This window comes from Ixodes scapularis, unplaced genomic scaffold (assembly GCF_016920785.2).
Source record: "Ixodes scapularis isolate PalLabHiFi unplaced genomic scaffold, ASM1692078v2 PGA_scaffold11__112_contigs__length_91849675, whole genome shotgun sequence".
NCBI classification, from domain to species: Eukaryota; Metazoa; Arthropoda; class Arachnida; order Ixodida; family Ixodidae; genus Ixodes; species Ixodes scapularis.
Genome location: NW_024609837.1, coordinates 71,338,058 through 71,365,913, shown reverse-complemented (window position 1 = coordinate 71,365,913; position 27,856 = coordinate 71,338,058). Strand labels below are relative to the sequence as shown.

General features: G+C 44.3%; 1 pseudogene; it reads right to left on the bottom strand.

The window, feature by feature from the left end:
* The window catches only part of LOC120839590, a 70,618-nt pseudogene extending 44,199 nt beyond the window's left edge, over window positions 1–26,419 (bottom strand).
* Window positions 26,420–27,856: the final 1,437 nt, after the last annotated feature.

Below are 27,856 nucleotides of genomic sequence, written 5' to 3'. Positions count from 1 at the left end.
AGCTGCAGGAAACGAGGTCAATCTCTTTCTATGTACAGTTTCTGCGGAATGTCCGCTTTTTTTGTTTTTTTTTTTCGAGCTGGGACTGGGAGTGGGAAGCCCCAGGAAAGCCACAGCGCATGACAACGGCCATTCAGGGCGAAGTTTGAGGAGGCAGAATGTAGCTTTGTGAGTCCTTCGTTCAAACTAGCCCCTTCACGCACACACGCTCAGAAATAAAAAAAGTAAAAAAAAAATATCCTGCTTAGGGTACCTACTCGCAGCCCGTAGGAGAACTAGAACCCAAGAATGCCTAAAGCGGATGCAAGATATAACAAAAGCAGTTGAAATATTTCCCCATTTCCCCCATGTGGTCTTTGTGACAAGCAATGTTTCCAGTTGAGAAGTGGTCGGGGCGATCTCTTCCGCTAATGGAGACTACACATGATCCGTTTCAAATCCTGGAGCTGCTGCTCTTTTGTATAACATGCGAGCTCATCCACATGTGAATAATAAGGTTAGCGACGCAAACTTTGAGCGACAACCCTTGCTCAAGCTTAACAAGATCTAGAACCTCCTCCGCCCCCCCCCCCCCCCCCCCCACACACACACACTGGCGAACGCCCAAATCATTAAACGTCTTCAAATGAATTCTAGGGTTGTGTCCGCATTGTGAAGGTGCAACGACCACGAAGAGGGAGCCAGTTTTTCTTTTTCAATACTTGTGCAAATATGAAATATAGGTTGGAAGTAGTTCATTGTTATGAGCGCTAAAGATGTGTCTTCACACAGTAAAGTAATCGGAAAAGTAACGATTACTTTTTTAAGTAATGTCCAATTACTTTTGCCGACGAGTAATCAAGTAATCTAAGCGAATTCTTTTTAGCCAAGGGTAATAGTAATTGTAATCGATTACCTTTTTTTAGTAACGTGTACAAGACTGTGTACGGGGATGTTTTGCAACTGTTCGGGTCGCGCTCATGTTCCCTGGAAGTTGGGGAATTTCACGCCCGTGTCCTATTTGCATCAACCCCAAAAACGTCGGCGTTCATCAAAAAAAAAAAAAAAAAAACACCTATGAGGTTGAGCGCACTGAGAGTGCACAGCTGGTAGTCCCGTGTGCCTTTTTTGATCTCGCACACTTTTCCTAAAACTTAAAGGTTTAGGCAAACTAAGACTACATTGATAGTTACAAAAAAGATGGGATATTTATCAACACTTTCTACAACGTTTCTATTAGAGGCCTTCCACACAAATTAAGCTGTAAATAGTTAACATTAGCCAGTTTGGATTATAGCAAATATATACTGACTTACTCAATAGGACTCTTAAGAATCCGGGGCTGATTTGACTCGCGGAGCGTGCACTAGCGTTTTAAGGTCTTGGCACAAGTTAGCTAAAGAAACCACTTTACTACAAAATGGTTATATCTAGAACCCTTCGTTTTTTGGGCTAAACCCGATATTTTTATGCATTCACTTTTGGAACGTGTGCTTCGAAAATAAGATTCAACCGGATTTCTCCGTGAATTCGGAACAAAAACTCCTTTATTTTTTGTCTGTGTTTTAAAAAATGCGTCGCTGATTAACTAATCCTGTTAAAAGTGCTCGTGACAAAAACAATGCGAAAATATTAGAGTGACACTTTCCGGAATTTGTTATTAAGGCAATTGTTATGAGAGAGTGCTACACCAATCTACCAAATGCCTCGTTGGGGTTGATTTGCGCTACTGACGAAGCATTTAGGTTGAGAATATATTAGCTCAGATAAGATATATTTGAAGACTGTCAGAGATCTGCTATCGGGACATAAATGCTGCGCACGCAGGCTTTTTTGTGGAAGGCGGGGGAGAGGGGGGAAGAGAACTATCGGTTTTATACAGGACCAAGATTGAAATGCTATTACACAAAATGGACACGTTTTTACAGAAGCACAATACCACACTCAAGTAAGTTAAACATTTCTGGCAGAAATGCCTGAGATAAAGGAACTAAATTCATCCCGACTTCTAGCTATTAGGACATGTTCTGGGAGCTTGTTCTATTGCAGTGTCGTACACGTTCCTCAAAAAGAGGAACGGAAGCTCGTTCCTCGTTCCTCTTGATTTTTGGAACGCGTTCCCGTTACAAGTTTCATCTGCGAGGAAGGAACTCGTTCCCGTTACAGTTTAAAAAAATAGAACGTGTCGTTACATATACGTTACATTTGTATTTTGCTAATTAAAATATTTATTTAGATGAAACCAACACTTTTTTATCTCTCCCATTAAATAGCAACATACGAATTCGAATGCCGTGATGGAAGGACGCTAGAAGAAGAAAACAAGCGGAAGCAAGGCTTCATTTGTTGATATATTCACTTTTAAAAACTCTCAGCGTTTTGCCATAGTCACGTTTGCGGTGGACAATTCAGATGAGCCAAATATACTGTTACCCCCGATTGCAGAAGCGTTTTACAACAACTTCACACGTTTCAATCTAACAAAGTCCCGTGTTCGAACTTAACAACAGTTGCTTCTCGATGCTGCTGTCTGCAAGACGAGCATTGGAGAAGAAGGTAGGGCTTTTTGAAGGTCAGTCTTGAAAACTACCAGTCCTTTTTCGTGAATGTTGGACTCGTTGTTCAGTTCGAAGGTGGGTGAAGAGCACAGAGAAGGAAGGTTAATTTCTGTGCATCTGGCTAATGTTTTGCATACAAGGGTGCGTTTGATGTATAGTAACCTCTTCTTTTGGTGTTACTGGTTTCTTTGTAGAAGTTCAGTGATGGCTGCAGTGGGCTTTAGATTTATGAGTGCATGAAAATTCGTGAAAGCAAGGAAAGTGGCTGAGTTCAAGACGTCCCTTTTTTCTGTTTTCCTTCGGCCAAATGTTCTGACTTCTTTGCCGCAGTCTCGGGCACTGAAAAAAATAATCTATGGTTACAAGCTCTCCTGCACCCTGCTGTTGCCAAGCGAGGACCCCACAAAATAAACCCTAAGTAACAAAAAAACGGAACAAGACCCTCCTCTTCGTTAATATAATGTTGTTATACTTTTTTTTTCAAAAATCCCCTCATGCAAATAAAATAAAAATGACCACACCGGACGAAGAAAAAGGAACGCCGATCCTTTTTTCCGTTCCTGTAAAAATCTAACGAGTTCCCATTCCAGTTCCAGCGATGCAAAATGGAACTGCGGTGTTCCTTCGTTCCTCCTAAGAGGAACGCGTTCCAGGAACGCCGTTCCTTGGAACGCCGTTCCGTACAACACTGCTCTATTGTCACGATGTTTGCAAGAATATTTAATACTTAGAACAATCCTTAGAAATCTTTGGTTCCTCCACATGTGTGCTTATTGTGAGTGTTATGTGACATGCTCTCATTTGTCTACTGTTGTTCATTTACAAGAACGATGTTTCTTATTATGTTGTAAAAATATTAAGACGTTTCTTCTGCTATCTTGTGTTATGCAGGGCCAGATTCGCCCTACCAGAAAGAGGTGACCCAGAGTCTAGCCATATCTAACAAGAGTAGATAAAACGTAACGCACGCCGTTGCACCTGTTCCGAATTTGAAGCTAGATGTTTATTATGCGGGTCCCAGACTTCGCACGCGTATTCTATAAGTGGTGTTAAAATTTTGTATGCAGTAACCTTTGTTTCTGACGAAGCAAGTTCAAGAAAGCTTTTAACGTAACCCAGATTATGATTAGCTCTTGCGACAATGGTATTAACGTTCTGGGTCCAACTTAGATATAAAATTAAAGTAAAACCCCAATGTACTACTCTGATATTCCACTCAGTGTTTTCCCTGCAGCCTTTACACCTAATGTAGAGGCTGTCGTTTGTGAGTAATCGTCATACGCACTATCTAGTCGAGGCTTATTAACATTTCTCACTTAACACAGCATTTCTTGGCTTTAAACAAATATATGTTTAGCATAATTTCATCATTTGGAAATTGAACTGCCGCAAAAATTGTGGCTGTAACGACAGAGTCTTGAATAAGACAATTAACAAAATTCAAGAACCGCGAAGAATGCAAAACTGAACCATGCGATACTCCAGAATTTACGTCACATTCGTCTAAACTTACTCATTCAATACTGACATACTGCCGACGATTAATTAGGAAGGCCTTAATCCCTCCAACAAATTTATAATCTTCTAAGATAAAATAAATTTAATACGAGACTTCTACGGTTAATCTTGGCCGAATGTTTTTTTAAACACAAGAAAGTAGCATATCTTATAGTCCCTTAGGATCCACTATCTCAGAAAAGTGATGTAAGGTTTAAACTAGCTCCGCGACCGTTGAGAGCCTCTCACGGGACCCGTGTTAGTACCGGCTGAGACCGCTATTTGATGATGGAAACTGCCGGGCATGTTTAGATACGATATTTCTGGAATCTTTGCACGATGTTGATGCTAATGCGTGGGAGCTATAATGGCACGCTCACTTAGCGTCTTCACTTTTCAGTACTGGTATTGCGGAGTTTTAGATAACCGATTATGCAAATTAAATACGGAAACAATGGGCCGTCCGGTACGAATCGCTCATGCGAGAGTCTTCTGCGATGGCGCATGCGTAGTTCGTGCGGACGACATATCGTATCGGAAGGGCAAAAACGGTTCCCCAAAACTCCCTATTATTTTGCTGAGCTTTCAGTCATATGGTCCTATACCGGCCAAAGTGACTATAGGGCGCTGTACGTCGAATTGAAGTTTTGGGGTGTAATATATGGGACAAAGGGTGTAGCAGTACACCCCTTTACACCCTCTTTTCTTGAGAGCGTACGATGCAGATGATTATGCATGTCAACAAAACATTCTTGGAAAATAAAATGGCCAAGTTTTAAGCCTTTTATCTGCCAATTAATTATTTCATCGTGTAAATAAAGCATGCCATGCCGTAAACCCGATCAATAGAATTTATGGTCAATTATAGTCACATACAATATAAACCGAGATATTAGAATTCAATGCATGATAGTATCTAGAAAAACTCGATTTTCTCCCATTAGCTTCGAAAATGAAAACAGAATCTGCGCCCCCCTTTAAAAGAAATAGAATCCTAAAATGAAGGGTTTTACTTAAACAGCTGCCCCTTCGACTAAACAAAAGGGCCGTTTTGTTTTACTTTGTATGTTCGATATTTTACCGTAAAGTCGAAGAGCAAAGTCACGTCCGCAAAAACCGCGTTAAACTTTTTTTTTTCTATTACAAACGCGCACTTTATGGTAACACAAGGCAATAATTAGCATAAAAAGCAACATCGACGTTAGTAGAGGTACAAAGTAGCTCGGTCTATGTATAACAAAATATTGATTTATCAATAAAAAAACACTTGATATACAAAACGCGCAGTGCCCAATAAGTATGGTCCAACCTTCGATTCAACTACTCAGCCTATTTAGATAAAACGTTTCTTCGATCTCTTGTGCAGTAGAAATGTTATCTCGTTTGGTACAAGTAACGGGACAGCATACGTATCTTTACATTCACTTTGAAAGTCTGGGCCGCTACAATTATTTACATGCTCTTAAATCCATTCAACGTCTGATAGCAAGACAACATCTCAACGTTTAGCATTACCATATTGCTGGAAACTACTGCGAATCCAGTGGGACAGAAGGGGAGGAAACCCAGCATACTTAGCTGCAACGATAGATTGATGGGCTTCAAAGCACTTACTGCCAGGGCGCATAAACTCTGTCGTTCGGATTACTACGTATATAAACCGAGACTTGCAGTTCCGCATATCAGTGATTTATTTCGAAGCAAAGACTCTCCGCAGAAAATGTTGTCTCAAAGTATCTGAGAAAAACAAGCACGTGAGTTTCTTCAGAGCGGCGAAGGTAATAGTGGCCTTGGGTTACAAAATGGAACTCTAACGGACAGTCAGACATGTCGTCATTTCTACAAAGAATAATCTTTCTGCTTGTGATTTTGGAGGAACCGACGTCTTCGGACAGTTTTAAGTTGGAAGACACTGGGAGGGTCCTGAAGACTATGCAAGACATATACAACGAGTTCCTGATCCATTTTGAATTGAGAAATTACTTCATGGACATATTTGTGCCCACAGAGTGCCTCAACGACAACACTGCGCTGTTCAAGGCTTTCCTGAACTCCCGAGCGAAACCGGTCACACTGTGGACTGACGGCATAATGCACTCAAGACATGGCAAGACAAGATATTCTACATCATTAGAAAGTCGTTTTTTTCAAATGATGTACTTCATATGCGGCAACTACGATGTTGTTCCTCTAGTGCTTAGCCTTGGAACAGAATACTTCATGAATATTTTCGTCGTAGCTGAAAATGCAAATCACGGTTCGGAAGATTATCGAAAGGCGTTTTCATTACCATTTGAGCCACCGTACCCTAGAGCTAGTGGTACATACGTGATAAATTACGACAACGGCAGTCTTTTCATAACTAGTGAGTTTGAAAGAAAACTAATCGAACGTCAATCTCTCACGAGGGGTCTGGTAGAACGGCAGCGGTCGTTGAACGGAAGCATGATACAACTCACTTGTGCAAGTACTTATGCCTGCCAGCACACAAGCTTCAACGTTACATTACAACTCTTGATGAACCGCAATGCTTCGGCTTATGTTGACCCTTCAATTAACAATCGTAAGTCGTTTTCGAGCACAGATATAAATAGTTTAGTTAATCCTGCAGATAGAGACAACGAAGGCTTTTCCGGCGCGCTTCATTATTTCGGATCGACCGGTTTTTCATTTTATGTTCTCAGGCGTCGTCCAGTCCTCAAAGAAACAATATTTTTCTTGCCTTTTTTATGGGAGGTTTGGGTTGGACTTCTTGCGTCTTGCTTGTTACTCGTCTTGACGTATGGCCTGATTGAAAAGCTTACACTGAAGCCGAATGTGAATATTTTAGTCTTTCTATTTCCCATGGTGGCGGCAATCTTTCAGCAAAGCACTCAACTCCACACAATACTCTTAAACTCGTCTCCGTACCGAATGTTGTACGGCGTAATGGCATTAATGTTTGTCGTGATGTCGACAGCATTCAAAGGTCGTCTCACTTCGCTTCTCAACAACCTTCCTCTTGAGGGAGAAGCCAGTCAGTTTGTGTCGTTTGAGCGTCTTGTTCAAACGGGACACCGACTCTGCTTCCTTGAAAGTCGGGGCCTCATTCTTCAATTAGGTCGCTAAAGATCTTCAAGAAAAATAGCCCAATCAGGGGAGGAAAGAAATGCTACCAAACTTCAAACTTGGCTTTAGGCAGTTCTCGCTCAATCAAAATTTCCGCAGATGGAAAGGACACCTTTTTTACCTACAACTCCCGAACAGGTCGCAGCGGGGTTTTAAGACGAGAACTTCTCAGAAGAGGCTACATTGAAAGGAAAGGCACCGTGTTCTCGTACCCCGTAGGAGCAGAAATAAGGCCATCGTCTGTATACCGAAACGCCTTCGGTGCAACAGTGAGTCAAGCGATTGAGGCGGGCCTATACCAAAGATATGCGTCCCTTGCCGAGTACAAGAGCAGATATTTTAACGAGGCTAGCTTGGAGCACGCCGAGAAACTGGTTCTGAACTTCGGCGATCTGAGACCGTTTTTTCTTGCTTGGTTTTTGGGCATGTCCTTCTCAATTCTTGAGTTCATTGGTGAAGCGATTTTATCTCGTGTTGGATGCCGAAAGAGCTCGTATCCCGCGAAGGTGATTCCCAAACGACCTTCACAAAACTTGACGCGAACCACGCGTCTTACCAAATTAAATCCTCGTCGCGTTCTTAAAAGAAACTGAACAAATTATTCTAAAAAGTTTGAACCAGATTGGGTTTATACTTTGTACAAATCATGGCAGTTCAATGTTCACAACATTTGAAAATAAAGAGTAGTTTTTTAATAATTTTTTATGGATGGTTTGAGAACTTTAAAACTTAATTTTGTACACTTATTTGTAACTCATGATTTTAAGGTTATTTGTATATGTATCATCTGTCGATGATACTAATACAAATATATACATATACATATAATGATGAACACACATTATCTGTGTAAATCCTTGAACGACGATTTGCTTGGTACAACTATTTACCGATGGTGCGAGGTTCCTCTCTACAATATTTGTGCGCCAATTTTATTCCTTTTCTATTCAAAGCGTATATAGATTTAAGTTATACTCTCAACCTTGCTTTGTTTATCATTCAAAGCTGATGTTCAATGAATGAATACTGTAAAAAGTAAACTTTTATATTCAAAGCTGATTTTCAATAAATGTATGCTGCCAAACCTCCTTTTTCAGTTAAAAGCCGATATTTCGTTAGAGTACGTTGTCAAAGTACCTTTTTTCATTCTTTTTTTTAAATTAAAGTGATGTGTAATTACAGTGTTCTGCAAGCGGGTTTCCTTGTTTTCTTCTCAAAGTTGATATTTGGTTTTAGTATGCTGAGTACTGTGTCACTGACGGACAACGGGATATCTCAGGAAACAGAAGAGAAAGAACTGATTGTAAAATATATGTACCCAACAAAGTTTAAAGGCGTACTCTGCCTCCCAATTCACAGAATGCTGAGATCCCAAGAAGACCTGAGGTCCAATCGGTTAATATACTCCATGGTAAATTATTGTTATCTCTACTTAGGAATTAAACATAAGCTATTGTCGAAGGAAAATTGTTCACGCTGCGGCACCGTAATTTTTTTTTTTTTTTTTGAGAATGTGTCACAATTGATGAAGCTTTACTACTTGATGACCTATTCGTGATTTTAAAAACGTAAAAAGACGACGGATGTTAAAGGCTGCTGCTGTTTCCAGGTTTTATGGCGCAAGAGCTACGACGGCCATACTGCGCTCAACTAGGTAAGCTAAAATGAACTAGAAATGATGTACCAAGGAAGTACTTGCGCTATAGTTTGTGTAAAATCGCTATATTTCCTAGAAAAGCTAGGACACGGTCAAATGGTATTAGAGGTAGCTCCAATAGGAATAGAATAGGATGAAAAGGGATACAGTACTTGAAAAGTCCAGGAAGGAACAACTTGTGTTGTGGAAGAAGACCAGGAGAAAGAAAAATATGTAGAACAGAAAAAGTGTTTTCGCAGTGGCCGCGCACCGGTGGTTCCTCACCAACAAGCAGGTATCGATGGGTGAGGAAGATGTGGCCGATCCTCAACCGGCACAGAAGAACCTCACGGAAGCGGCTCTGGTTATAGGAGTTTTCCCAGGTACCGATGCCTGGCTTGATGATATGAAGTTTATTGTTATCGGCCAAATCCCACTCGGACTGCCACAGTGTTAGAAGTGCAAGCCATATGGGCCTTGTTGGGTCTTGGTATGGTATGCATGCGTGTGATGGTAAGAGGTTACATGAGGAGGCGGCCAGGCTATCTGCAGCCTCATCACTCTAAGAAAAAGCAAGCACCCCCCCTGATCATCGTGCGTTTTGACGGCTGTAACTACCCCACAGGCTTACTTAACTACCCACTGGGCTCGAGCCATTGAGAGTTAGCACCCTGTTAGAAGGTGACAAACATGGGGTAGTCACGTTTTTTAAACTCTTGAATTGAATATTCATGTGCATGCAGTCGTTCAATAGTAAAAGTCACTTCAAGAACCTCAAAAAATACTTAAAACTTGTTTTCTTTGTGCGTTGGTTATCATTTATTCAAATTTGAACCGGTCGAAACAAGCGTGTGGCTCAGTTCGCCTAAACTGGCAGAAAAGAAACAAGTACAGGCAACCTTGGTAGGCACCTACTAAAACCCAAGGCAGATAAAAAGTATCGCGGTTGTCCTTTTTGGTTCCGTCGCGGGTTTTACCATGTACAACAGTAAACAGCTGGCCGCTGGCGTCGTGCTCGAGAAATTTAACCAAATCTCTACAACAGCACAGAAAGCTACGCACAGGCGTGAGTTGACTTGAAAGTTCGCCGTCCGAGATACTCTTGTCGTCTTTTATTGTGCGGTTCAGTAAGGAGCATGCTCTCAATAAAGGTGTGATCGGTCAGTTCTGCGTGCAGTTCAGTTGCAAATGGCCTCCTCGGCTCCGCCCGTTCCGCCGAACTTGCGCTCCTGTCGTACCCAATTTTTTTGCTTGCAAGTGCAGTGAAGTATGAAGCATTGCACACCACGGCTCAGGCCGGACAGGACGAACCTACACAGATATCTTGGATCATGTCCGTGTATTTCACTTTTTCTCTGTCTCGGGATACATGATTCGCCTTCACTAGCTCATTTGGCACATTTCATCGAGCATACTCGATACAAAAAAACGCTTCAAACAAGTGTGTGTCATCCAAGGCGGAGTACTTTGAAAGGGACTAGGATTTCAGTCCTTCCGGCACGCGTTCCTTTTACCTACATAAAAGATTACAAGTAAATTTCCAAAAATAACGCATTGGCAAACATGTACGGGCTTTTTGTATTAGATTTTTTTTTTAGGAAAAGTACTGTTGGAGACGACAGCAGGTGCAGCGCAGAGAACTATGTTCTCGGCGTTCTTTGATGCTCAACCGCTCATTCACACTGGAAGCGGATCCGTATTCGCAAAGCGGTTGTGAGCGCGGTTGTGTAAAGATCCAGTCCAATTGCACGCGCACTTGATGTAATGGAGTGCGCGTGCAACTGTATTGGATATTTATGCAACCGCTTTGCAAACGCGGATCCGCTTCCAGTGTGAATGAGCGGTAAGGCCGGTTCAGACACTTGCGTTTGAATGAGTTTGACAGCAATGCGTCGAGAACCGAAAGCGACTCACCGGCACGTCTGTGCTTCGTATGAAGCGTGGAACCCAATTCAAGGAATCATCTTGGCACGCAATGTAAGCAGCAGGGATGCCCTGGTTTCTCGCTGCCGCAACGCAGTCAGACGCAGTCAAATGCAACTGCCTGAACCAGGCTTTACATAATTTAGCATGCGTATTTTGCGTTCGTTGCAGGTGAAGGCACGGGGCCGAAAGCGGCAATTCTGCACTGTCCTCTTGGCGCGAGCGCGAGCGCATAGAACGCATAGTTGAAAGACACGCGCTTGAGCAAAAACAATTGTAGCGAAAAGAAGAAAACTGAAACAACGCTTCGGGGAAGACCGGCGGACGGGCTTGACTAGAATCATCTGCGCGTGCTCAGTGTACTCAACGTGTACTCAACCGCCACTAAAGTCAGTCGGATATGTAAAAAGAAAAAAGAAAATGCAACAGCGTGTTCAGAAAGTTGTGATTGCAGAAATTGGTTTCGATAATTAATACAATTAATTAAACAGGTTTCTGTATAGTTAAAGTGTAGGCTAGCGAGAAAACGAAACTGATGAAATCGTGACGTGTAGCGACTATTCAAATTTATTCATAACCTGCAGTTCACTTTTGCAATGCACATTGCAAATTGCACATTAGAGATCCGAGCGCTTTCCTAAGGACAGTAGAGGAAAATAATATATACGCGTAAACCTTGCACAGTCTTTTCGTATTAATGCAAAATATGACAGTGGTCACCATCCTAATCGGTCACAGAAAATACAGCAGTATAGAGAGTGGTGGTGTCGACTGGACGTGTGTATAGGAATGTAGAGTGTCAATATTTCATGAGGTGGTTGTGCTGTGTCTGAACGCGTTCCGGTGTAGAATGCTATGGTGCCTGTATGTCGCGTATGTGTGAAGTGTGTTGTGGAAGATGTACATACCTGCATGTCTGGCGAGGCGCTGAACACAAAAACTGTTACTTTTTTTTTCTAGTTTGAGCGTTGTCCGTTAGGTGGAGCGTGGCGCCGCCCGATTCAAGGAGTCGCGCGTTTAGGTGTCTACTTATTTGAGTGGAAAACCTGGAGGTGTTCCATGGCTCTACGGAGCAGCCCCAAAGGGTTCGGTTCTCGGCCTCTCGTACCAGTGGGATCAGTCTCATAGCCAGTTGAATGGGTGTTCCGTGCGGTGAATAGCGCCAAGTGCGCGCACAGACGCGGTGAGGATTACCAGGGTCCTGAAAGTGGATAACGAATGCTAACAGGTGAGCAGGAGCATTGAACAATCGGAACCGACGCCGCTTAAATCGGTGATGCTTCGCCTCGCCCCTGTCGACCGAAAACGCAGAATCCCTGGCGGCAAGCACAGCAAGGGGACGCTCTGTTCAATAAAGACATCATTCCATTTGTCGCTATACGATTCCTTTCTTGAATATTTTCTGGCCGCGAAGTAAATGCAGCCGGCCGCGAAGCAGTCGCAGACAAACCCCCTCGAATGCTCCCCCCCCCCCCCCCCCCGCCCCCTTTCACATCGTCGCCTCTACTCGTAATAGGTGCGGTGCAAGTGGTTCGAGGCGCGTTTTGGAGTGCTTCAGTACGCACGGAAGGCCGCGAACGGGCACACGCACTTGAGAATCGTATTTTAGCAAAAAAAAAGTCCAGCTCGCTAGGCCTTACTCGTATTGCTCCACTGTCGCTTGCCAGCCGCCATGTTGCTTTTGGGGGTGCTCACTGTGACAACCTGTTGATTGCGTGCCGTGTGACTACCCATGCGGTTGTTAGTATAACGAAAGGGGGGTAGCGATATCTGTGACGGCTTCTGACTACCCCAAAGATAGTACCCTACAACTACCCTTTTGTTGAAAGTGATTGCCTGCAATGCCCACATGGCTCGGCAGTAAAAACGCTAGCGACATTTTTAGCCGAGTCACATGCGTAAACAAGTATAAATAAACAGCTGGGCCTACAGACGTTGAGGACTTGGCTCCATCAGTGTAAAATTGATGATAATTCTTGTATTTTTCTTGCAGAGCAAGAAATTCCTGCTGTAACTTGAGTGGGGAGACATTATATTTATTAGATTTTGTGAAGTACCAATTACAAGCTATAGGCTTGATATCCCATGGGGGAGCTTGACATGGACTTTCTAGGAGGTGGACATTTTCACGAGGCACGCCAAGGGAGAGACGGAGGTTCTCAAAACAAAGACTCATAGGTCGAACAACAGTTGGCTTATGGTCAAAGGTACGGCAAAATCTAGACTCTCGGATATAAGTGTGAGCTGGATGACCAGAATCCGATAAAACTTTGTAAACACACACTAGACTAAGGAGCTGCCGCCTTTTCTCGAGTGAGATTTCAATAGAGTCGAAATACAAGCTTAGGTTAGGGGATGCTCGAAAAGCACCACTTGCTAGACGCAACTTAAGATGGTCCACTGGTTCAAGCATCTTCAATGCAGACGGCCTAGCAAATCCATACACAGTAGCACCGTAATCAAGACGTGATCGTACGAGAGAGGAATAGAGACACAGCAGACACCTTTTATCGGATTCCTAAGACTTGCGAGAAAGAAATTTTAGGATATTTATAGACTGCATACACTTTTGCTTCAGCCACTTGAGGTGAAGTACAAAGCTAAGTTTACGGTAGAAAATCACTCCCAGGAACTTATTCTCTGGTCTTACTGTAATGCTATTTCTATTCAAACTGGGAGTCGGATCTGACCCAAGCCCACGACGCAGAGAAAAGGGGACACATAGTTTTTCCGGGAGAGAACTTAAAACCATTTTTATTTCCCCAATTAATCTTTTTATTTAGGGCTAGCTGCAGCTCTCTTTCACAGCTAGACATATTACAAGATGCCACAGAAATCTGAATATCATCCACATATATTGTGAGTACGACACGGGAGAAGGTATGACCTGACAGAGAGTTATTTTTTACGGCAAAGAGAGTGACACTCAGGACTCCACCCTGAGGAACACCGTTTTCCTGAACGTACGAATCCGATAATGTAGTCCCTAGCCGGACACGGAAAGTGCGTCCACAGAGGAAGTTCTTCATGCAATGAAGCATTCGGCCACGTACTCCATACATCATACATAAAAAGGTCGAGCAGGGTGCCATGTTTCCAAGTGGTATCATAAGCCTTTTCTAAGTCAAAAGAGACGGATACACAATGCTGCTTATTCACAAATGCCTCACGTACAGTTGTCTCCAGTTCAACTAAATGGTCGGTTGTGGAGCGTCCAGGTCGACAGCCGCACTGATTTATATCTAAAATATTGTGTTGTTCGAGGAAATAAACAACCCGTTTATTAACTTAACCTTTCAAAAGCTTTCCCCAAGCAAATTCTTATTGCTATTGGCCTGTAACTGGAAGGAAAGAAAGAATCTTTTTCAGGCTTCAGCAGCGGAATAAAACATGCCCGCTTCCATTCGGAAGAGAAGTGATGATCGTTCCACAGACGATTGAAATAAGCGAGAAGGGTAGCCAGTGATTCCTTTGCGAAGTGTGGGATCATCTCCTAATGTACTTGGTCAGGACCAGGGGACGAGTCTTTCCGGACATTAAGAGCCATTTGGAGCTCGACCATCGTAAACGGTTGATTGTAGGGTGCAGAGGCTTCTCCTGCCAAGCTGACTTTCGTGCTTTCTGCATCTGTCTTAAACTTCAAAAACGCTGAAGAGTAATGGGGGGAGTTGGAAATGGCTGCAAAATGTTCACCCAACACATTAGGCTGGTCGCGCAACGAATCCTCTGAAGGAAAACGAGGAACTGTAAAGCAGCGGTATTTGCCTTCGACTTTGTGAAGTCGTTCCCGCGCTTCCTTCGCTAGGACGTAGCTGCTCGTAGAGGCCAGATAACCTTTCCAAGACTTCCTCTTTGCCTGCTTCCTGGTTGAACAAGCGTGAGCTTTATTTCTATGAAACTCTATCAAATTTATAGACGTTGGATATCTACAAAATATACCCCTAGCCATATCCTGTTTTTCTTAGTGGTGAAGCAATCTTTATTCCACCGTGGCTTACATTTTTTTTGCAATATCACATGAAGTCTGAGGGATGGAGCGAAAGGCCGCATTTAGGATCTGATCTGTAATGTAAGTCGTGGCTTCATCATGTGTTGATGGCGAGAACATGCAAGGTTTGAGCTCCGAGTTTGGCTTAAAAAGGCCCCAGTCTGCCTTTTCCAGTTTCCAACGTAGACTGCGTTTCATGAGGCTTGGAATGGAAACCTGACTCTCCAAAACGACTGGAAAGTGGTCGCTCCCAAAGGGGCTATTTAAAACTTTCCAAGTAAATATAGAAAACACTGAGGGAGATGAAATTGAAAGGTCAATATATTTAAATGAACTAGAAAAGGTTGGCTTTTTCGTATTCATAAGGCACAGCCTAGAAGATAATAAAGACCGCTCAATTACCCAACCACGCGAGTCCTGACGGGCACTACCCCACAAGGGGTGGTGAGCATTAAAATTTCCTAACGGTAAAAATAGATGAGGGATCTGTGTAACCAGCCGTTGAAGATCATATAGATGCAGTGAAGTGTTTGGTTGAATATGAATAGAAACGACAGTAATAAGGCAGTCCAAAAGAAAACGTACAGCCACAGCTTCAAGAGGCGTAGCAAGAGGAATCTGAGAGCAGGCGACTTCATTCTGCACAACCACAGCTACTCCACCAGCTGAATTAGATGCAGGGCGATCTTTTTTAAAAACCTGATGGCGGAGCAACACAGACTTATGATGATCAATGAGGTGCGTCTCTTGTAAAGAGAGAGCAATAGGACGTAAATCGTCCATAAAAAAATTAACATCATCAATATTACGTAAAAGACCGCGGCAGTTCCACTGCATGAAATGAAATTTAGCCGTGCCTTTAAAAAATTAATGAAAAAATTAAACTAAAATGCTGCTAAACCTGTAAAGCTAGAAGGGAATACATGATAAGTAACAAATATGCCGCTCATGGCACCAATAGATCAGAAACACAACTTTGGGGAGATTACGGATTTTTTGTTCTTCTGTTTACTTTCTGGAGTCTGCCATCTCATGTCGTTTTGGTCAGACCCATAAATGGAGACTTCCGTGCCCTCATCCATTGCCTCTACTTCTTGAGGCGAGGCCTTTGGTGCTGGTTTGGGAGGCTCGGAGGATGGGGCGCCATGCCCCGTCCACGACCAGCCCCAGTCGAATGGGCGGAGGAGGTGCTGGGTGAGGAATCGCCCGAGTGCACCCGTTCCTGCCCCTTAGGTACTGCAGGAGCGGCACGAGAGCCATGCCACTCCCTCGATGATGCTCTCTCCAGGGAGTGTGGGCAAGAGTGTCGACCCCTCTGCCTGGAAGGAGATCGCGGAGGAGGGACGGTTGCCGTAGACGCCGGCCCATCCTGAGCTTGGGAAGCAGCCTGCGTCACACTTGTACGTAACTTAAATACTCTACTCAAGTTACTGTATCTTAAATACTTTTGTAAGCAACTTGGTATCTTGCAAATACTTTCGAACGTCAGTATATACTACCCTAACTTAAATACTTTTTTCAAATAACTTGTAATCATTTTAGAGTTACTTTTATGTTACTTTCTTTTTTTTATTTTCTTTAGAGGCGGGAAGCTTGGAAAATATTGAACTCCAGTTATTTTGGATAGGCGCCCGGCCATTTCAGATACATTTCGTGCCAGGTAATGCAGTGCACTTCCAAGCTTCCGCTGAAAGAGGTGACATCGAGACGCAGGTGTCGAAGCCTCAAGCGGAGCGGGCATGTGCCGTGTCTTCTAACTGGGCAAAACGTCAGAGCACTATTTCTTACAATTTTTTTATTGCCAAGCCCAAGAGCAACAGATATCCCAAAGCAGAAGGGCATGCGGGCGAAAGCATAAGATGTGTACAAGGCTACAAGCCAGAGGGAGGGCACTTGTGTCGGAGGGAGGGTGGGTTTTACAAGTGTCTGGTACGAGTCGACAGTAAACTGGAGTTTATATTTCTATGTTATGGAGTGAAAGCATATAAAAGAAAGCCTTCTTCAGAAATGCTTTTGCATCTGCACACAGTCGCACACACCGAACGTTCGTTTCACTAGGCTCTCTTCGCACACAAGGCTTGTAAGACGCGACTACACGGCTTTAATCCGGCGGCCCATCGCTCCCGGTGTAGGCAGAATTAGCAAGTTTTAGTAGACCGTGTTTCCCCCTGCGCTAACCCTCCGCTACGAAGAAACCGCCACTGCGCCTGCGTGCTGATGGCCTTGGCTGTAGAGTTGCGGGTAGCGGAAAGGCTTAGCGGAGGGGGAAACACGGTCTACTAAAACTCCCCATTGTCTTCAGTAGCACGAATGACCGCCGGTGCCCATTACGGTGGCGCCCGCTCACCCCTGGCCTGGACTCCCCGACCCCCTACTGCACGGCACCGCCAGTGCACTGACGGGGAAAGCAGAAATGAACACCTGGCACAAGGGGAGCTTCGGAAGCGAGTCTCTGTGTAGAAACTCAATCCGCAGGCGAACGGGCATCGCGCTGCCCTCATCTATGTCCTCGCCATAGCAAGGGTATAAGAGATAAAACATTTTTATTTTTATTTCATTCGTAGTTACTTGGGATTTTCTAGGAGCTTGAGTGGCAGCCAAAGTCTAGCTAAGAGATTTCCAGCAGATTCCATAGTAGCTGGGAGGTTGAATTTTTCTGAGTTCGGTTGTGCTTGACAATGACTTGCAGAGAAAATTGTAACTTGAGAGTATCTTGAAAGTAACGAGTTACGTTTTTGAGTATTTTGTACTTTACTCAATTACTTTACAAATTTGAGTATTTAGTACTCTATTCAGTTACTATTTTTCATGGTACATACTCAGTAACTTAAATACTTTTAGTGAGTATCGTGTACAAGCCTGAACTGCCTACCTTCTACGTGAGAGGTTTCAGGCAGTTTTCCCGCAGTAGCGCGAGTGTTTGCGCTCTGGCTGGGAAGGTCAGCAGACCCACCAGACTAGATTGCATTCCCTTGAAGCTGAAATTTCAGCTAGGGCGTGGGGTACTACTGTGGCTTCCCATAGTCCAGAAAGGACACCTGGGTTGCCACTGCCACCTTCAGTGGTGCAGGCCCCCCTGCACCACCTCCGCATAGCCACCCTTGCACAATAACGCAAAGGGACGGCTCGCTTCCGGGTAGGAGAAGTTTTCTTTGACTTTGAAGGTAAGCCCTTCTTTCTCTTCTTTCCATGTCTTGCAAGATCGAGAAGAGGCTGGGTGTGGATCACTACAGTTCACACAATGTGATTCGTTGGAGCAAGAGTCTGCACAATGGTCATTTTTCCGACACTTGGCACAAGTGGACTTACGACGGCAGTTCTGAGAGCTGCGGCCAAACCTCTGGCAGTTGAGACATCTCCGACGGTTAGGCACATGGGGCCGAACCCTGCAATGCAGGTACCCAGCTTATACCGCGTCGGGAAGTGTGGTAGAGTGCAAAGTTAAAACTATGTGCTTGGTTTTACGTCCCTGGCCATCACGGCGCAGGGAGATGCGCCTTGGAGCGAAAACTCCTTTATCAGAAAGGCCCTCAACTATTTCAGTGTCAGTGGTCTCAAGAAGGTCATCCTTGGAGATAACTCCTTGGATGGAGTTCAAGGTGCAGTGAAGTGTGACTGTTCTTCATGATCAGCTACAGAACTCAAGGCAAGAACAGCAGCACTCTGCTCGCTTGATTCAATTTCGACGAGTAGGTCACCCGATGGCATATTGTTGAGTTTGAATTCCTTGCCGATAACATTTTCGAGTGTTTTTGCGACAAAAAACTGGGGATAATTTCGACAGCTGTGTCTCATTCTCAGAGTGATGTACCAAGAACTTGGGATATCTGGCAGATGTAGGTGGTGTATTTTTTGTGGCTTGGACTTCGGTGCGGACCCTTTTCAGGGGCCGATTGAGGGAGGTTTCTGCGCGAGAACCTATAACATGGGAAGGAAGGTTCAGTGCCCGAGTGCACCGCAAACCACGGAGCCCAAGAAGCGGGTAAATAATGTGCCATACAAGATGGGCTTGGCTGACACAATTACTGTACTAGTGCTGCCCTGGCACTATACCCTAGTGTGGTTGCAGGGACAGGACCTGTTTCCACTCAAGGTTGGCCCTTGCTGCCCAAGAAGGTGAAAAAGGAAGGGACTGGAGACGAAAAGAGAAAGAGGTGGAAGAAAGGTGAAAGAGGGAAGAAGAGTGTAGAAGAGGCGACTGACTGAATCATCCTGGTCGGGCCAAGCTGGGGACACCCGTCAACGAGAAGCAGGGGCCGAAGTGGTGTATTGCCTCGCCCGGGGGGGCCCCAAAGGGTCCAAATATACCCGGGTTCAGCTCAACCACCAGAGTCCCCCTTTTCCCGGAGACGGGTTAAGCCACCCACAGCCAGATGTTGGTGGGCGAACCCACATGGCTCAGAGTTCGTAGTGACGCCACTCACCAAGCACCTACTAAAGTAGGTGCCGCCTGCGTGCGGGTATGGTGGCCCACGCGGCTGGGGTCCTTGGTGACGCTACTCACCGAGCACCTAGCATCTAAAGTGCAGGCGCCTCCTCCAGGGCTCGGGGTCCGTGGAGACGCCACTCTCCAAACACCCGCTTTCACAGGAGCCCCCTGCGGGGCGGATGTTAAAGGCATCAAAATGAGATACATATTCTCTTCACTAGAGTGTTATCTGTAAAAAGGCTTTTTCACCCAAATCCCACCTATTCTTGTTTTTTTTTTGTACTCAAGTTGGAAGGATACAAACAGTCTGAAGAACTGTTTGTATCCAAGTGTCTGAAAAAAAATTTGATTACCTGTCACTAGCCGTCATGTGAGACGCCTTCTGCAACAATAGTATTACGTTTTGCACATTTGTACCATAGATGCAGAAACTGATTTTAAGGCAGTTTGCGTAATCGTGTTAATTGTGAAGTTCATGAATTAAAATCGAAAATTCAACACCTTCACCAAGAGTGCATTCCGCATTTGTAAGTGTAGCTTGCAGTTTTATTTCACGTTTGATATGAAGGCATTATTTTTGCGTAATGTATACAAGTATAATGTATCTTAGCTCTGTGCTAAAGTGGTCAGGGAGCTTGAGTGATTCCCATAATTTTACCTATGAAATATAAGAATAGCTGTAAAATGACGAGTGTGTTAATAAATGTCGTGTTTTCTCGGTTGGCCACATTTGTTCTGGTTTTGTTTCATGAATTTATTCACTCACATAAAATTTGAATTCTCTTCATTTTAACTAGCGCTGCTGGTCTTCGACATCAAGAGGGATCTTTTCACCAGCTTATATCATGTTTGCCTCCTGCTCCGAATCCGTCAAAACATATTTAACCGCCCTTGTGTGCACTACTGTGATTTTGATTGGCGATTTCAAAATGTAGCATGAATCAGCCTTTCGTATAATTCTATCAAAAAGGGACCCAGAAAACTTCACTGCACAATAAACTTCCAAACAACTATATTTGTTTTTGGAAGGTGTTTCACATCCACTGCAACTTTTGAAAGCGATATATTTTTTAATAATAGGTGCAATGTCTTTAATACACGCATTGAGCACTTGAAAGAGGTGTTGTTATGCCCTTTGGCGACTTCGAGAAGGTGTTCCAGCTATATTTTACCTTTTACAAAAACGAAGGGGTTTCCAGCTGAAAACACCTTTTTTTTAGTTTGCCGGAATATTACTTTACTGAAATAACAGACCGGTGTCATACTGGGCTCTGAGTATCACGCGTTTTTGGGAACGTTGGGGGACGTGGGGTGGTGAGGTAATCCAAACAGAAAAAAAGGAGGGTTGAGCACAAAATTCGAGGTGAATGCCATTTCGCATAGTTTTGGTTTGGAATTCTAAATTACGGAGACACATTATTGCTATCAGTATCAACAACAAGGCATGTCGGTCCAACGGACGGTTGGAAGTATATCGTTTGTCAGTTAGGTAAGTTGTTTCTTACATTTCAGGATTTTGGAGCAAGTATATGACTTGGAAATGTCAATAAGTGACTAATCGGGACTGCCGTTCTATGAACGTCACTTTTGTAACTGAATCCATAGTAGAATGTTGACTATAAGCATATTTGTTTCCGAGGCTGCCGAAAACCGGAACTGCCAATAGTATGCTAGCAATTAATATAGTTATATATAAACTTCAATTTGCAAATGGGATGCCTTCATTCGCCATATTTTCGTCAGTGATTCCCCTAGTCGTCAGTAAGAACTTTTCCACGATTCAGTAACGAAGGTTTACTGTTCCAGCCTAAAATATTCGAATCAGAAAGAACTGGCGTTTAACTACCTGTTGCAGATATACAACATCAAGTTCTTGGGACAGTCGGTCTTCGTGTGCCGCGTCCCGAGCCACTCGGGGAATTACTCACCTCGTCAAGTATAAGAGGCACGAGTCTATCGATTATGGCGGATGTATCTCGGCATAAACCCCCGCTACTACTTTTGGACCCAGCCACACCAAAGCCTCTTCGTATGCTGTTGAATTTATAAAAATATAATCGTCCCATCAACGTAGTAATGCCTCGTAGGCGCTGCGAGGTAACATAAATAAATAAATAAATAAATAAATAAATAAATAATCTGCGTCACAAAGAAATAAAAAAAGAGCGAAGATTTTGAATGATGGCTGATTCAGCCTCAGCATGCGAATGCATAGGTATGAATGGTGTTGAATACAAGAAACGTGCCACATTTTCTATTGTAAATTTAGAACAATAGTTTAGACCTTTTGGACCAGATAAAGGCAAGCTGTGTAACTTTGGCATCTGTTCCAAACCACCAGAGCTACACTTCGGTGGAGGCGGAGGCTTTGGCAATGCAAAGTTCTTTTTTTTTTTTTTTATTGAGGTGGAAAAAGTCAAACATTTTTTAGAGACACCCGACACATATATGTTTGGAGTTCATTTGTGCTAACGTTCAAGTTCTAAATGGTGCCATACTCACAAAAAACAGGTCGTCCACATCTGAGTACGAAACCTTTTCTCAAGTGACTTAGATAACTGATATTGTATCTGAAAACAGGCATGTTGTCCATAGTGGAACAACTCCTCGCAGTTACAATACAAAACCACTCATCTATCTTAAAATGAAACCTGCTGGGGCATTAGCTTACGGATTATGTTTCTTTACTAATTTTCTGAATCTCATATATTGAGAAAGTCCTTATTGCAGTGTGTAACGTATCTTATCGGCATGATAAGGGGGACGGGCGCATGCCCAGTTTTCGGTGCGAACTCGATAAAATGCCACTGCACCGGCCGTGGGAGCGCTTTTTGCTTGAGACGTGATTGAAATAAAGTCGCCTGCCAGAACGAAGGTGTCGTCACTCCGGCCATCCCGGCCGAAACGTTCCAGCTGGTGGCAGCGGTGGGATGAGCGGCGCCGGGGGCCTGCGGCTTTGGTCGGTGAGTGCTGGTCGTTTTCCGAGTTTTCGAGTGTAACTTTGTAAGATTTTGACCGGATTCCGGAAAAGCAAAATACCGCACGGCTTCATTTTTGTTTGTTTCTCAAGCAAAGGTGCCATGGACTTCGATAAGATTACGAAGCCTCGATTACTAAACCTAGCGGAAGAGCTGGGTGTAACGGTAATGAAGTCCACGAGAAAAGCTCAAGTTATAAAAGCTTATTATTATTAAAGACTTGAGCGTGTTGGTGATCTACATTGACTTAAAACGAAAGAAACACACAAACGAAAGAAACACACAGGGGGAGGGGGATGAGGGGAAATGTAAGACACACAGGGAGACCGTTGCGGGGACGAACACAGCGGGCGGTCGGGAGTCTGGTCCACGGCGTGGACTGGTCTGTGTCGCCTCTCTCGTGGATGACACCTCGCGTTGCTTCGTGCCGTCGGGGGCGCGGCGGAGAGCGGGGGAAGGGGGGAGGGGGTCATCGGAATTCCTTGGGGAAGGCGCAAGACGGACCAGAGCACCAGAGGGTCAAGCGAGAACAGAAGGCGAGAAAAAGTAAGTACAGAGGGCGGCTTTCCGGGATTGTTTTTGTTTGCCACTGTTTTTTTAAACCTTCAAGTTCTAGTGCCACGTGGGCTGGGGGGCTCCCCACCCTCGCAGGAAGCTAATCTCTGTCTCTGAGAGGGAAAGAGAAGGGCTGGAAAGGTTTGTTGTCGCCGACTTGATGCTTACGGATTCTATTATTTCTCTTACGAATCGAGATCGGTGTCCCCCTATGATTTTTGTTTGGGTAAAATGGGGTGTGCAAGAGGAACATTTTTTTTGCGTGGACAACAACCGGATGCACGGAATCCTCGGGCGGGCTCGTCATCTCCCTCGCGTGTTCACGGAGACGGTTGTTTATACATCTGGCCGTTTGACCGATGTACTCCGCTCCGCACCAAAGAGGGATCCCTTACACTTTTTCTCGCGCGCAGGGGCGGAAGCACAGGGCGTGTTTTCTAGTGCAGGAGGGCGGAGGTTCGGGATTGTTGACGCGCTTGCACATTCCACCCAATTTGAATTTGCAGGCGCCACTCCGCCTGGGCCACATGGAAGTGGCACAGGAGCTGGATGGCCTCGGGCCAGGTCGTTCGCAGGGCCGCCTTCTCGGCGGAAGCGTTGTCTGTCATAAACGCCTGAGGAGCCTGCAGGTACCACATTAAAGATGACTATGACTATTAGCATGTGCACCAATGTAACATTGGCATGCTGCAATTTTCAGCTTCTCCAAGGCCGTGTTCCAAAATTTACTTGATCCTGCTCCAAGTAAGGGTATTCTAAAACTTTCCCATGTCCACTGTTTTTTAATTTTTGTTGTCACGTGACAAGACTTGCTGAAGTAACTCTGATTCATTAGGGCAAGGTTGGGAACACAGCCCAAATTGCATCTCTACGAGATATCTTTCTGCCGCTAGAGTTGTGTGCCCAATAACTCCTAGTGAAATGACCTCTCAGACCTTCCCGGCAGTTCTGAAGAGGGAATAGTGAAATGGTTTTATGTGGATCGGGCTCTCACCTTAAGTAGTCAAGTCAGCACATGCAAACATTTATTGTAAGACCTTGCTGATGCAGCAAATACCCAACTGATATTTTCAACTATTTTAAAGTGTGTATGACATTCAGCACTCCACAAATGAAACATATGAATTTGCTCATATTTATAACCAAGAAGTAAATTAGAATATTAAGCAATCTGCTCACTGAAACAAGTGCAAATATGCATTGATTGAACAGGAGATGAATCAAAGTGCAATGATCCTGCAACTTAGTGTGGGAACTGTATTGCATTCGCCACTTTGTCTAGTTACGAGCATTGTCTGTCTCAATGTTACTTGCATACAGCTTACTTACATGCGCTCCTCCAAAGCAGACCGGATAGGCATCCTTCAGTAGCTGGAAGGCACGAATGTAGCTCTCGGTTGTCTGGCAGCTGTGCAGTAGCACTGCAAGGGGGATGGCACCAGCCTTGGTGGCAGCTAGGAGCACGGTGGTGGTACTCTGAGTGCCGTCAGTCGGCGAGGTGGAGTCGAGGAAGACGATCTCGCTGGCCGCAGCCAGCTGCTGAGTGCGGAGCATGATCTTGGTGACGACCAAGACAGCCCAGCAAGACCCGTCTTCCGACTGCGTGGTCCTGACGTCGACACCTGCAAAAGGTTACCAGCAGCCTTCCTAACATTGTTGATCACCTGAACTAGAAGCTGATGTCCTCGGGTCCTTGGGTGGATACATGACACTCAAGTACCTCGGGGAAGCACAGAACGCCGGTCACGTCCAGATCACTATGCTTGTAGGGAAGATGAGCCACGGGCAAGTGGGGGTCTCTGCATCCTGAGGTGTGGGAGTTTCACATGCCTCCAGACCATTATCGCTAATTCCTTTTGTGTGCCAGCACCTCTCAAAATCTGTAACCACTATAACCCCTTCTTCTTACCGCTATAGAATTTGTTCTCTGGCAATTTAGGTGCTACACAGCCCATATTTGTTCACTATTGTGCATGATAACACAGTTGAAATAAAGGTACACTTTTCAAAGTGGTTGGTTCATGGCTTTTCGTATGAGCTTATGATTCTTGCTTGAAATACAGGAAACTTGACAAACTCGTCCATTTCTTTTTGGTATCTCAGTCAAAAAATTCGTTGGAGACACTGAACATTGCTTACGTGTGAAAATGTGAAAGCATGGCACACGCACTAAGCACAGCTTTAGTCAGCTGGAACCATGGAGCCGTCGTGTTTGGGTAAGCGTGCTTGTCTCGCACCCCGGAGGCCCGGGTTGGATTCCACCCAGACCAAAATGTACGAAATTTTCTTTTCAAAGCCATTCATTTAGTTCTTTAAAGTGCCGTTTTTCACTGTTGCAGACAAAATTCACGCGCTGTTTTACTCAGCCATTGAGAACTTAGGTGCTGCTTATCGCTGCTACGGACAACGATAATGCCGGCAACGCAGTCAGATGACGCCAGTTCGTTCTATAGTACAGTTAATGCTTTCGCATTAATACGGCTCGGTTGTGTTCATGTGCAGTCTTTTGAGGGAGAATCATTATACAATCAAATATGTTGACAAAAGATGTATTATAAACCAAAAAAAATGGCAAGCTCAGCCAAAGCAGACTGCAGCTATAGTCGGTGCTCAATAGAAGTGCCATTACTGTAGGTGTTTTTTGTCTTCTGCCAGGCTTTAGTTGTGTGTGCACCAAGGTGTTACCAAGGGCAGAAAGCTCGCCTTGGAGGTTGTGGGCACCCCTCATAGCGGAACGGCTAGGTACCGATCAGGTTGCAAGGACATGAATCGTTGTCGGCTGTCCCCCACCAGGGGTAAAGTATGAACGGCCACAGTAACAGCGCTCCGTCAGGCATGAAAGGCACGCGAATGTTTGTGTGGGGTACAGTTTGTGAGCAGTGCACGACGGGGCCGGACAAACGAATTAGTATGCTTTGTTGTGCCACCTCACTGTCATACTCCTCGACAGGCAGCAGCAAGGAAACATAAGTTGGAGCATGCACTGCATTTTGGACATTTTACTGACCGTGCTAATAAGGGATTTATGCAACATATAAGTTGGTGACTCAAAAAGATCCCTATCTATTCAATGACAATCAAATGGAGGTGGTGAGTGACATACCGTGCTGTAGATACATCGCCGCCTTTTCACCGAGTTTCTTGATGGGGTCCACAGGTTCACCATAGTGCTCGACCCGCCAAGTTGAGTACCAATGGTACACTGTGCGTGCACTGGGGTTCTCAGCACCGCTGGCCAGGTGCTCCATGGTAGCAGTAGTAGCTGCCAGCTTTTCTCGGTGCAGGCACATCGCCTCTGCCGGGGTGAGCCCGTCCTGAAACCAAATCATCCTCAGGCTGAGTGGGATCTGGGACAGGTGCATTTTAATTTCCCTGGGCAACCTGAGTTTTGAGACGAGGGTTAACGTCTTGAATAAAACAGACTCTGCCCCGATGGGCAGATGAAAGGAGATTTTGCAAAACCAATTCGGGGATGAGGGAGAGATTAGCCTACCTTGAAGTACTCGTAAAAGAGTGCTCGGGTGTCCGCCGTGCTCTTCAGTAGCCGCAGTCCGTCGGCACACTGAAGGTTGTGGTTGTGATCCTCCCTAAGCTTCATCACCGCTGCCAGCGGGACTGCCTTCTTTAGGAAGGCATCATTCTTCTTGGTGTTCTTGTTAATTTTTTTTTATTTTGATGTCCACGAAAGCTGGGCAGTTGGTGGCATGGTGACCAGCTGTCTTGTTAACACTGCTGTGCTGACAGCGCCACTTTTGGTGGAACACCATCCTGTTGAGAAATTATATTAAGTGTTTGAGGTTAATCCATAGCTTTATCAATAATGTGCTTAGTTTTGGCACATTAATTATGGGAAGGGTTAATTGCCAGAATTTTTATAGCTACCTGAATCTTGTCTATAATAGCACAGATCAAAATTGGTTCTTCCCTTTCTTAGGGTGTGAAATGATTTCATTTCAATTCTATATTTTTCTTTAAACCGTGATGTTTGAACATTGTACACTGTACCATATTTTGTTAATATTCTGTACCAACCTTATCTGCTATAGCAAGTAGAATGAAATAAATAGTAAAAATTTTTTGGACGTGGGCTTTTTTTTTTATTGTTTAGAAGCACTGCGGAGGAGTTGTGGGGTTTGATATGTAAAGTGGAAACGAAGCAATTATTTCCTTGTAATAACCTGCAAATGGCCTAAAACAAATTTATGTTTCGAAATCGTGCATTTAAAATGTGAAAGATCAGCGTCAGTATCAAATGTTTTCAATGATTTTCTATGTACTTCGCAATTTAAGCGCAGTAAATATTCCGCTACAGTTTTGCTTCTATGCAAGTATGATAAATACACCGCAAACGACCTAATTTCAGTGTCGCAAGGTATGTGCCCGCGAAATATTCCTGCACCCACAATAGGAAATGTCGTGAGTAATATAGCATGTCAGCTAGGTTGAATGGCTCTAGGTCAATCATTCGATAATCGGATGTAAATACCGTTGCGGGTCGGGAATTCTCCAGTCGAAGATCCATGAAGTGTTGGTCGCTTTACCGTAGCTGGTGATCCATTCATATGCGTCCCCATCGCTTGTTAAATTTGCGCGAAGAATAGTTACGTTGTTTTCACAGCTTTCCAACTCGCACCGGAAAAGTTAGGCCATTCTTAATAAGAAGGACACGAACAAAAGAACGGCACATCTACCTATCAACCTGGATGACTGTTAGAGCATTGCTCCAGTTACAGCAACTGTGGTTACAGCCAGTGTGGTTACAGCCTCGTGCCTTGCTCCTGCACCCTCGAAATTGGAATTAAATGTGTAAATGCTAATACATAATTTTTTTATAGTTGTATTCCTTTGTTTTTTTATTTGAATCATGCCTTTGTGTTTTATTAACTTTCTCTATGGGCCTAGACCACGGCCTAGACTCAGTTGTCTGCTGCTGCCGTCTGCTACTTCTCTAGAGGGGGTATAGTCACTGCCAAGAAGAGCCTTAGCCTGCCGTCACGTGACTGCGAAGGCGGCTGTTCCCGACGGTGGCCAGCACAGACCATCAAATCAAGGCGCAGATGGCGCAAATTATAAGCACATATGTAATAACTCTATGATTATAAGTATCAACAGCATGAACAGAGCTTCAAAAGTACAAGAAAGCGATTTAAAACAAAAGAAAGGCACGTATTCGTCGGCAAAATTTACATATCTGTACTTTAAAAA